Raw genomic sequence first — 12,883 nt, 5'->3', positions numbered from 1 at the left:
GAAAAAAATCAGTGTTTCTTACGCCCTCTGCGATTTACTACGGCGAATATAGCAATTATATCGAACTTAATCGTCGAAGGCGATAAAGTCAACAACTACCAAAAGACCTAGCAAGATTCAGAAAATAAATAATTACATATTTCTTTATTGTCAAGATTTCTTACATTCCTGATATCGAATACAAAAAATATATATTCTTAACTTTTTATAGGAAATAAATGTTTAATAATTGCGTTATGTATGATGGCATTTATGATGTGAAATTTAATATTTAATGATTTGCCCAATTGCAAGTATACCTCTTTGGTACTACACTGTGAAAGTGTTGAACCTACAATTCCCTAAACATTATGCCACTGACAATACACTGATAATTACGTAAAAGATTGCAAACAAAGTCATCAATCACATTGATCTATGGTTCTTTGAAGCGCAAAACGCCGTTAGAGCGAGCTTTCGAATAGTTTGCTGACCCTTGAGAAGGTGTTCGACCGTGGCAGGTCCCAGGTGAAGAAAACGTGGTTTCCAAGTGGTCGTATGCGGCAAGGTGTGACCACCGCACCTCGATGACACTGTAAACACTCGACCGGTGTTTCCAGCAATTACCAGGTAAACCGCGGGGTGTTGTTTGCCGCGGACGAAATGTGTTACAACAACAGAAGAGCAGCGTACAAGGTGTGCGAGTATACGCGAACGCAAGTCGAGAGAGAGACCGATACAGGACCACTCGAGTTATGCGGCAAGAAAGGATTTTCAAGGGCATGAGCTTGCAGATTTCTTCCGCCTGACAAAGCTACCATGGCCAATCTTTTTGGAGGTCTATCCTTTGATTCGTGCCGACCGTATTTGTTCTAGCCTTGGCCAACGTGAACTCGAAGATTTCATGCTAATGGAACGTCAATCGGTTTATGAACGTTCGTTAAGTTACTTTTGTATTAATTATGTATTTGATGTTTGGAAGAGATGTAATAGTTGATAAATACTCATTTCGACAGACTACTCCATCTCGTAGGGCATAGGTTATTCGAGAAGATCTTCGAAACTAAAACAATTTTATTTTTACTTGTATCTTGTACATAGCAAAATATAATGTTGTTTGCCGTTCTACATTTCAATTACATTTGGTATCTGACTTCGTCGATATCTGTTCTTGCCTCAGTTTAAGTAATTTAAAATTCTAATTTTTCGTATTTGCTTGATATAAATACCAACATAAATACGTTAGTAGAGAAATTATGGTAATATCAGATTGTCAGTTGTTCTTGAAACAAAGAAGTTAAAGTATTTTCAAATTCTTTTTTACGAGTATACTTTATTTTTAGGAACACTTGTAACTTCGTCCACGCAAAATTATATTAAATCAAGAGAACGAACAGCTATGTGGCCCACATTCCTCCATTCATCACATAGACATCACGAGATTGAAAAAAGGAAAAGGGATATCTAAAAACAAGCATCGTGTTTTGCGGGTTGATTCACAACGAAATTCCATGAATTCGTGTTTCTTCTTTTTTTTTTTTTTTTATCACGCACATTCTGCTCGTCATATAAAGTGATTAATCATTTTTTTCGAGTACTAGAAGTGCTCGGCTCTATCTTGCGTCACTTTGCTACACAACGTGCAGACAAATTCCACTCGTTCTTTCTTCAGTTACGAGATTAATTATAGTGACAATATCCGAAAGAAACACGGAGACTATCTTCATATAATACGTATAATACGATGATCCACTTAAAGGTTCGCAACAGTACGACGCACGAGGGACTAAAATTGAAAAGAAACGCGTAGATAATGGGCCACATACTGCTTTCGAGGAATTTTTGGAGGGTCCTCCGGGACAGATTTGTCGGTCGTTTCGCCCGCGAAAAAGTGTTTTCGACCACACGCAATATTGTAGCCGTGTTTACTGAGGAAACACACGACACGGTGGTCGAAACGAGAGCTACTCGTGCGACGAATCGCAATTACGATTTTCGTGGTGTAAAACTATCGTTCGTTGTTTTGTCTCGGCGATTCCTTTTTCCTTGACGGTAGCTTGGACCAAAAATACATTCTCATTTGTACGGATGCAAATAATTCTCCCGTGTGATTGATCGATCAAGTGCTGCCTGCATGCGTTCCATTCATGAATTTCTTTGTACGATACAAAGATTACCACGAGCAAAGAAAACACTTCCAGTGTTATTAATATTAATTCTTTGCATTCAGAGTATGTATAGTGGATGCCAACTGATCATTCTCGATCAGCATTCTCACTGATTTATCGTAGCAATGTGTAGTACATATAGAGTAAAATAGCGGCAACGAAATGGTGACCAGACGTGAAACATGAAGGACAGTGGCGTGAAATGTTTGCAAATCGTATCACTTTTAAAAGTTCATAGAAGAGTAAATTTCCAATGAAACGTTCCGTTTCTATGTTTCCTCCTTTGCATCGAAAATGGTTGCTACAACCATTCGTCAAATCATCACCGAAACTCTCAGATCTGCTGCAGATTGTGCCACGAATAAATTAGTCACGCAATCGTACAAATTTTTACGTTGTAAATATCGTATTGAACGAACTATGAATTATACGGTTACCCGTCGACGATAACATTTATTCGTTTGTAACGTAGAAATAAAAAAACGATAGGTCAAGGAATCTATGATGTCAGAACCGGTATCATGGAGCGCATCTTCTTTTCCTAATCGTTTCCAGCGCCGCGCAAGAAGGTCCTTGTAATAACATCTTGCGCCGAGGTCACGAAAGCAGCACGCTCATAAATAAACAAAGAGACTGCACGGTGGGACTTAAAATAGTTTGTCCGAGGCGTAGCCAGGCATTTGGTCGGACAATATTATTTTATGTGACCAATGGTCGTCAACGGGTCCCCGAAATACGCGTCAGAAAGAAACGCTCCCTCTGATCTCACCGATAGATTCGAAATGTAAATCACCTGTGTACACGTCGTTCTGTGAAAATTAATGGAAAGTAGGAAGAATGCGTGCTAATAGGATACGTTCCAATTAGACTGTGATTGACGACAATATTTTTGTTTAGCGTTGACATACCACAGAGCGGATTTTTCAACCGAGTCATTAATCTTCTTCGTTTATTCTCTTAACGAGTGAAATACCTCGTTTCATCGCTTCGACTCATTTATGGAGGTAGCCCATTTTTTCTAACAAGCAACATACCCGACTTGCTCGAACTAAATCGGATAAAGAAATGTAACGGTTCGAGGCTTACAAACTCCGCTACGTCCATCTAAAAGGGTAAATTAGTCAATCCGAGCGTTTAATTAAATTTCGATGTCGCCCGTTATCACAATGCGGTCCGATCGGCATTTACCGAAATCTACTATGGTAGGGCCCACGTCGACTTTCACTGCTATCGCCCTCGACTCGTCGACTCGATCCAAAACTCTCTGTTGTTATTCCTTATAAGTAAAAGTAGGTACGTACTGTTATGCATAGTGTTACTTAAGAAATTTACATGTAATTTATTATCTCAAATACGTTATAATAATTTTCTAGGATTTTATTTACAGTACAATTATTTTCAGTTAGAACCTTCATGCAACAGTTTCGAAACCTCTTCGACCTTTGCCCAAAATTTGGTGAAAAAACGATCGATTCATATTTTCCTTTCCATTTTTCATAAGTAACGGTGTAATAACAAAATATCGCGCCAGACACGATACGTACAAATATTTATCTTGCCTTGTTTCTTTCACCGCGACATAAAGTTCGATCTACGTATCGTTTTCCGCAGCGTCATCAGGCATACAGATCGTCACGACGCGATTTGCATAGGCGAAGCGGTAACACGGCGGGACAATTGCACGAAACGGAGAACAACTTCGTCACTGGGATCGATTTAAGGGCGGGGTAAAATCGACGTACCGCTCGTAATCGGTACCAATGTCTTCAATTTGTTCACGTGGGATCACACCTCGCAACTACAGATAAGGAACACGTCATAAATTCGCGGAGATGTACCTTTTACGATCGTTTCTACGGTTGCCTGTTTCTCCTGTTTCCGATACCGAAGCTCAATTTTACGATACTATAAATTAAACGTTCGAAATTTACGCGACTACATCGCTTAGAAGTAGTACATATATCAATGACTTTGAGTCTTTCACGTTCTTTCCCATTGTTGAGGATTCGTGGTCCCGAGAGTTATGATTTATTCAACTACTAGTTTTATGGACTCTAGTCGCTTCATGTTTGATCGCTACGACAATTAAAAGTCTTGAACGCTAAAACCGACGACGGCCACGACAGGAATGTCAAACATTCACCTGTCGTCGTCGAGACTACATCCTTTGGAAATTCGTCGGTGAGAACCGGTCATTACGTATGCGCCTTTTGAAAACTCTGGCCCCCTTCGTTTCGTTCGTCTTATCAGACGAACACGAGACCATCTCGTTGCCACGATTTGGCCGATCGAATCGACTTTGACCAGTCGGCGGACTATCCATCGACGACACCCGATCACCGACATTAAATTAAACGAAATAAACGAGCTACCTGAATAAAGATAACGACTGTCGGTAACCCGTTAAACACGCGGCCGAAACGCGCGAGAGAAACTGGAAACGTATTTGTATCTACGTGACGAAAATTACTTTTCGAGTGCTTATACCGTGATGTAGGTTGTTGGGACTTGGATCTTGGCTTTTGAAGATTTTCTTTGATACCGTCGTTATTAGAAAGTAATGGAACGTTGATCGTATTTTGTTTGAATTATCGATTGTCACAGCACGTTCTATATTGATAGGATAATAGAGTATTTCATAAATTAAAAATAAAAGAAAGCAAAAAAGAATCGTGAAACTGGAATATTTTATTCTTTTTCCCTAAAATTGTACTGCCTTGTTGATAAAAAAATGAATAACGATATTATTATCTTGTTCTCAATTTATGTTTGTATTGTCCTTTTGCTTTTTCCATAAATTTCGTTAAAGTTTGCTATATAATATAACAATTGTTAAAATCAATACAAGTAAGGAAGTATCGGGACACTTAATCTCATTACTGCAGTCTTCCCAAAAATTTTTGACAAATTTTTCCATTGTACGTATATCAGACGGCAAGCTTACATCAATACAAGATTCTGATCGATTAATCGCTTTTTTCACACTTTAGATTATTTGTCACTTTTCGTATGAGGCTAGTAGATGTCCCAATACTTACGAAGCGTACAAATATCTATAATCCAACCAACTGCCATTATTTGCCTTAACTGCCACGTAAAATTATCTCTTCACCATCCTTCAGCTTCTTTATCATGCCAAAAATCTTTCTCTATCTCACGCAAACAACGATCAATCTTTCGACTTCCGTTGAGGACAACGATCTAACAGATCACTGCACGGATCACGCGCGGCTAGTCTTATCTATCGTTTCACGGCAGCGTGAAAACGACCCTAAGCTATAGGGCAACCAGGTATAGGCTTCTCTTTTTTAGCCGGTTCTTGGTAGCACGGTTTAGTAGTCTTATTTGTGTCCTCGGGTGTGTATCGTGTATTACTCGGCATCAGAAACGGACCGATGCATTTCCTTAATACGACACCGCACGGCTGGCAACGCTTTAAACGGATTAAACGAAATTCACCGGTCGATCGGATCACTTGAAACGTGTAGGTGTACGGAGCACGGATGATCCACGGCGAACGACCATACATTGTGTCGATAGAATAGATTCGCCTGCTCGTGTACCGCCAACAAGGATCGAAATGGTCTCACCTACGTGGGATACGTCGACGCTTGCCACGATGCATTAAACATGAAACATTGTTCCGGTAGTGAAAAAAATATTCGTCCACCGACTTACGGTCGTCTGACTTTCTTGATGAAGCTTATTCGCATTGGAAGACGAGGATGATACAGGTGCTTACATCCGGCGAAAGGATTGCAATCATTAACGTACGATCGGTTTGCTTGGGCGTGGTCTTTGCACGAATTTTCTACATACTGTATGGTATTATATTATATATAGGTCGCTTTATAATTTTTCATTGAACGAGGCTATAGTATGTATATTTTGTAAGAGAAATTTTCTTCAAAATTTAATTGAGATAAGAGTAACAGGGACATTCGAAAAAAGGTCCTACAATTCCTTGTACAAATATCGAGTGCCTTACGAAATCTTGGAGAGTAACGTCAGTAGTTGTTAAGTAGTATCGATAGAAATTCATTTTTTGGTCCACCAAATACGTTGTACAAAAATTAATACGTTAATTAATTTTACAAAGGTGAAGCCAGCGAAATATAAAAATGTATATACGCAAAATATAGAAATTCAAAATAGAACAAAAATCGTGACAATCTATCATGGAACGACATTCTGTACTTGTTACGCCGTATGTAGCGGCCAACAAGTCAGCCCTTATTACTTGACTGTCAACGGCCCTCATACCGTTATTCTGACCTTCTACAGACCCAAGGACCCACCATATACTCTAACGATAGTTTAATGTCTAACGTATATAGATGGGTCAATCGGTCTGCACTAAAATTACGGGACGTAGAGCCCCAAAAAGTACTTTATGTTTACAGCGGGCTATTCACCACTATCTGGAATTTATTACGTGCTGGTAACAATCACGAATAAAACAAGTATCTGCCATACGGAAAGAGCGGATGTGTATACAAAGAAAAAAGGGACTTCATCCCAAAAAACAATATCATCCACTACCTAAGACGGTAGAAAGTCTCCTACTCCTGAGATGGCGAAAGAACGAACTGTGAGTCGAGTCTAGGCCAGTCTGTACATCTCCCGGGTTCCTTTGGCTCTTCAAGCCCTCGCGACAGTCAAGTCAACTGTTCGTACGACAATCGGGTATCATATCAACTCTATGTTCCGTCTAAGTAATCAAATTCACCGACTTCGCTTGTGTATGAGAGTGTGTATCCGTGCAAAATAAAAATAAATATATATATTAATAAAACTGTAGACTACAGTTTTATTCCAACTGAACTACCCCTATTATCCCAAAAGAAATACGGGGATCGACCTGCTCGTGGTGTCGATTGATACAATCGTAACGGGAATTTACGACTCCCGTTGACGCGCCTCTTCGCGAACGCGTCTCCCCGCGACTGGCCGAATTTACAGTACTTAAGATCTTCCTCGTTCCAAGTCGCTGGTTCTCCAAATATCTTATATTTTAGTAATCACTCGTGTTTATGAGACTATAACCTACCTGAGATTAGAAACTGGAGGTTCGCCTAAGGAAAATAACATTCGTGACGCGATCGAGTATAGCTCTAACAAGACGTAGCGAAGTAACTGTTAACGCTACTAATATTACGTCTGACGACGAGTTTATGCTCGACAACGACAGTTGTCAGTAGAAGAGGCTCTCAATCACGTTCAAGCTAAGAGACGGTGTACGCAGACCTCGTTTTTCCCCGTGTCGATCTCAACGAGCTAGCGTTCTTACGTGACAGATTTCACGCGTATGTTTCCAGCCGGTGCATTTGTACTTACACGTTACGACTGTCCTTGTGTCGTTTTCGGCTACAGGACCACGTGGCGATCGAGGGAATCACGAAACGAAAGCGTGCTTAATTCGGAACTGGAACAGATCGAAAGTGCTGATTCGCGAAGACAAAGCATAGCGGTTCGAGGTTTTTTTGAGTCTTATTCTTGCGAAAGAATCGAACGCCTTTGAACCGATTTTTTGTCGATCCGAAGACTTTTTGTCCGTATGGTTTCGTGGATCTTGATAAACCATGAAAGACACTGTATGTTATATAACGTAATTAAATTTGCAGACGATGCACCTTCCTTTGTGAATAAAACGCTTGCCTGTTATTGAATTTTTTTATACGTGAATACTTTGTCAAAAGCTTGTAGTTACCTTCTAAGATTGTAAAAATTCAAAAACTCGTTACACAGAATCAAAATCTTATTAATGATAGACATATTTGTAGAATAGCATTGACAAATCGCAAATAAGAACTCGCACGTAAAAACAGATCTAATTTAAAGATACGATAGGTATATGGAACTCAACCAAGATATAAAATTAAATCTGCAAGAGTAAAAAGGAAATCTCATAATAATAAATAAACTTTTGTTTCTTCCAACTGGGCTCGAACAGAAAACAAAGATAAAGGTAGACAAAACACGAATCTGGAGGAGCATCACAAAACATAAATATGAAAGAGGATCACGAACCTTTATTTCTCCATTTCGCTTCTTTCCTTCTGCCATGTTTTTACATACAGAAGAAAATATGCGAGACTCTCATTTGCATCCGCCAATTATAGTAAACGGTTCGACAACAAAAATTTTTATCGATGTAGTTTCACGGCTAGAATTGCGCTTTAGAGCGTTAACGCAATACGGGATGAGGAAAAGAAGGAAAAGCTGAAAAAGAAAAAAGCAGAAGACATTTTATGGCGACAAGCGTAAAGGTGTGTAAACTTAGTAGCTCACGAAAGTATTCAAACTTGTTCTTCATTAGCATTAATGAGGTTATCATAATGAGTAACGAGATACGATGATTACATTGGCGAAGTCTGAAACAAATCAGATAATGTACATAGAAGATACAAAATAATTAACGCAAATATATATTTTACAGAGATGATAGAAGTATTTAAGCACTCAATTATCCGTTATAAGCTTCAACATTCGTTTCGATCCTTATTATACGCTTAAGATACCTGTTCATGCTACGTATTAACTTTTTACTCGATACATGTTTCCGATAAATATACTGTAACTTCTATATAATACATTTTCAGATTGCTTTCAAATCCCATCAATATAATCATGACATTCGTGAACATAATTTCAACAAGTTTCATATATGTACAATATATTCATAAAAATTCTCCATGGTGTTTAAATATTTTCATGATTCGCTGTGTGTGAACGCAGCTTCGATTCGGTAGCCCTGTGGGAGTTCGAAATCGGTAGCCGATCCCACGGCTCATCTTCGCACCTTTGTACTATAGAGGAACGAATAACCCGTGAAAATCCACTCTGTCAAAGCGCCACGGGTCTTTTAGCCTACCCTGGTCAGAAGGAATTCTTTTTACGATCCCATACGGCGTTGCCGACCTCGTGTTGTGCCATTAATTATCGAAACAAATAGAAACGGTGAATTATACCTACACGCCCTGTGCCGAGTACCTACTTTATCGTATATCTTCCGCCACGAGATACGATTTAGTACCCCACGAGTGTTAATATATGTCCTTTTGTTGCTCGCAAATCTGCTGCTAATACACGTCGACTATTCGCCGTGACCGGTTGCAATGGTATTAAAACGCGTCTCGTTTGACGATATCACCGAGATACGATCAACGTTTAATAGCATTATGCTAATACGCTCGTTATTAAGAATCACTGGATTCGCGTGCTGCCTGGTTAATAGATTTCGTGTACGACACGAGGAGACGAACTGCGCAATCTGTTCGCCGATCGATTATTGCAGATAGAGCAACAAGGTTCCGGATCGATTATTTAGATCGGTTAAGCGTGGGACAATAGGGGTTGGTTGTAACAATTAACCGAGTTAATTCGCTGTTGTTGCTGGACTCCAGACGAGATTCGAGGAATAGATAATAGGTATTGCGCGCAAGTTATTAACGTGATACGTACTTGGTTCAGCGATTTAATACGTCTGGAATGAGATTACGGTAGCGCGTAGAGGTTACGTATGCATGTATAAATTATAATAATTCATGTATGAACTACTTGTTAAAGACATGAGTGATAATAGCATGCAATACGAGATACGCTTGTAGTAAGTTACACTTGATATTTTATGTTCTTCGGTATATCTCAATGGTTCGATAATGTTGCCGTATTACAGGTTTGAGAAAAAGAGTTCTATGGCATTAGCATATATCGAGAATTCGATGACTGACCGATAACAATGCCGTTGTTCTCAAAGCTTCCAGTCGTGAATTCTTTTAAAGTCCGCTGCCGTATTTAAATTTTATTTATTGAACGAAAATGAAAGATGCAGGTTTCATATTCAAAAGCGCAGAATTTATTACTACGAACACTTAGTTGTCTATTAATTTATAAAACGTCTAAAAAGGTAATTTTTAATTTTGTCCGATTTTCAGTTGATATCTGTTGATTTACTTAAATTACTACAAGGAGTGGTTGTTTCCTCAAAGCAACGATCCTTTCGATTTTTTCGACGAAATCTCTAGTAAAATATCTGCTGCCGATAAAGTATCAATACAAACTTCTCTCATCGATAAATTATAAAATACTCTACTCCATCGACGTAATAAAAAGAGAATGAAAATGGAGCGAAGAAAGCCGGGCAAAAGTTTAATCGACGATCAACATTCTTCTCATTCGAGTCATCGCCGGAACGATTCGCAGGAAATGATTCCGTGGCGTGGTCGAAGAAGGCTATCAGGCATCTCGATGCACGAAACACGGACCGATCTCTCATCCTAGGGGATACGGATGAGTAGGCGCGATGGATACATTGCGCAGAACACAGCCGACACGCTAAACGGCCGCCCTGAACTCGTGTAAACAATTATTCATCCGGTGGATCCGATTTGCTCCATTTCTCAATTAGTCTGAGCAGTCTTGAGAGAGATGTGGCTTGACTCATCCCCAACTAAGATACGCCAGCCGCTTCCGTTCACCATGAACCAGGAAGATACTTCTAGACCAATGCTTTTATTTTTGTGACCGCGAACGTGTAATGCTATTCGCGGTTTGTTCGCGGTTTCGCACGGGCGAAATGGGAACTATCGTGATGACAGTTCCTTGCTGATAGTGCGAGAAAGAGGGACAATGTCCGATGATCGGATTTGTGAATTATGTAACTATTATTAATTAATATTGTAACTAATATTGTAAATTATGTTCTCTTATCTCATTATATGCACCTGCTCATCCTTTAATTTTGATATCTTTAATTTTGATGCAGTTAATCCACTAATTTTCTATGAATATTTTGATATAAACAAAAGACTATAAAAATATATAATAACTATAAACGAATCTGTCTCTGTATACTTTATCAAACTAATCCATTTTTCCGTGGTTGTTCACTATAACGCGTTAAGTAAACTGGTAAACTTTTTTTACGCAGCCAACGTATTTCGGGTACAACGCTTTCTAAATTAAAGACCTTTCTAAACTGACGTCTATTAGTATCGCGTTAGTATCATATTAGTCCAATAAGGAACGCATTAGCCCGATCCCAATTGACTGTGCGCACGCGTACGTCAATCAGTGCCCAGCGTTTAATTAACGCGGGATCGCCACGATCGCTGCAATCAAACCGATCACTCAACGGAACTACACGATCTCCCAGGTGAACTATAGAATGACAATGTCGAACGGGAGAGAGAAAAGAAAAGGCATCAACGCTGAATGTCTCGAACGACGAATGGTCGGACAGGTGACAATCCTCGCCAGTTACATCTACGTGGCATCGTAGATAGCTGGTAGATCGGCGAGACACGTGAATACGATAGCCTGTGCGTGGCACGAATAAGGCATTAAAAAGCGTTATTTATCGGCGGATCTGCAGTCACGGCGTGGACACTCACATACGGACGATCTCGGTGCACGAAGTGGTATTAACATTAAGATTCTCATCGTACGATACCGAGACCGGTGGAAAAAGAAAACCGACTTTTCGAGTAGCTGTCAGTTGGCTAAGACGCACGGCCACCGCTCGTTTAGCTCTGGATCCGGCGTCTATCGCCCGTTCACGGATATTACAGAACGCGATCGAACGACTGAGAAAATCGAGCGACGAGACCGCGGTTGTAGCCGCGGACCTCTTATAATCCTTCTAATCTCTCCAATCAAGGGACGGGGGTATTCGTTACACGCGTGGCACGTACTACTAATTTATGCCCGTGCCTCGAAAGTAAATACGGTGGAAACTACGGAGCCGAGCGATCCCTGAGTCGTTGGTATCGTGAGAAAAATTTTGAGCCCTGTACGGGCTAGGGCCGGTTTCGAACACACCACCGATGCTTCTGTTGTCGAGCAGTGTGGTACCGGCTTCTCGGTGAGTCTGTTAATGCTGCAGGATTGGCTAAATGGATTTGGTACGGTCCACGGATATCCGAGATAATCACTTGTTGTCTGTCTTGGAATCCTATTCTGGTAGGTAAAATATAATAGTATACGAAGGTGAACAGCGAAGTTCCATTTATATAAATTTGGAGAACAAATAATTTATTTAATACAAACCTACCGATTTTCTTCTCTACTTACGATTCTTCGTTCATGTAATAGGAGCTCAGTTCAAATGAATGCAAGTTGCAAGATAGAGCGCTGATTAAAGTTTCGTTCGAGTAAATGGAATTCAAGTGGACGGAGTATGTCGCTGGATGTGTCTAATGCTGCAATTACTATCGCAATATTATGTTCGATTCATGTCAGAATGTCTTTGCTTATCTATAGCATCTAAAATATTAGTCTGTTAACCGGATCGTCTCGTAATTGGAGATTTCTATAGTCGTAAACCCAACTTGAGTCAATTTGAGTCCTTAGACGTATAAATATGGGCAATTTATTTTTAAGAGAAATGAAACGACACGTGGAAAGACAAAGAATCTCTGAATAAAAAAACTGTGGTATTCAAGACATCGGTAATCGAATAAACACGCCTTCCTCGGTTGAGAGATCAAGCAACTGTAAAGACCTCTATTTTCACCAACCTTCGTTTCGTTTCCATTTCTCTAAGACTCGTTTGCACGAAGCTCTAAAAACCTAGTAAACTTAAATTTGAAACAAATTTACCCATTCTAAGTCTAAAATATACACAACAAAGGACTACGTTTATCACTCGAATAAAGCGATTGCTTCGCAAAGCAACTTTCGTTATGATATGAGAAGATGTTTCGTAGAAAATGGTAGGATATTACACGACGAAT

Source organism: Bombus fervidus, chromosome 1, assembly GCF_041682495.2.
Source record: "Bombus fervidus isolate BK054 chromosome 1, iyBomFerv1, whole genome shotgun sequence".
Taxonomy (NCBI): domain Eukaryota; kingdom Metazoa; phylum Arthropoda; class Insecta; order Hymenoptera; family Apidae; genus Bombus; species Bombus fervidus.
This window is presented reverse-complemented; position numbering follows the sequence as displayed.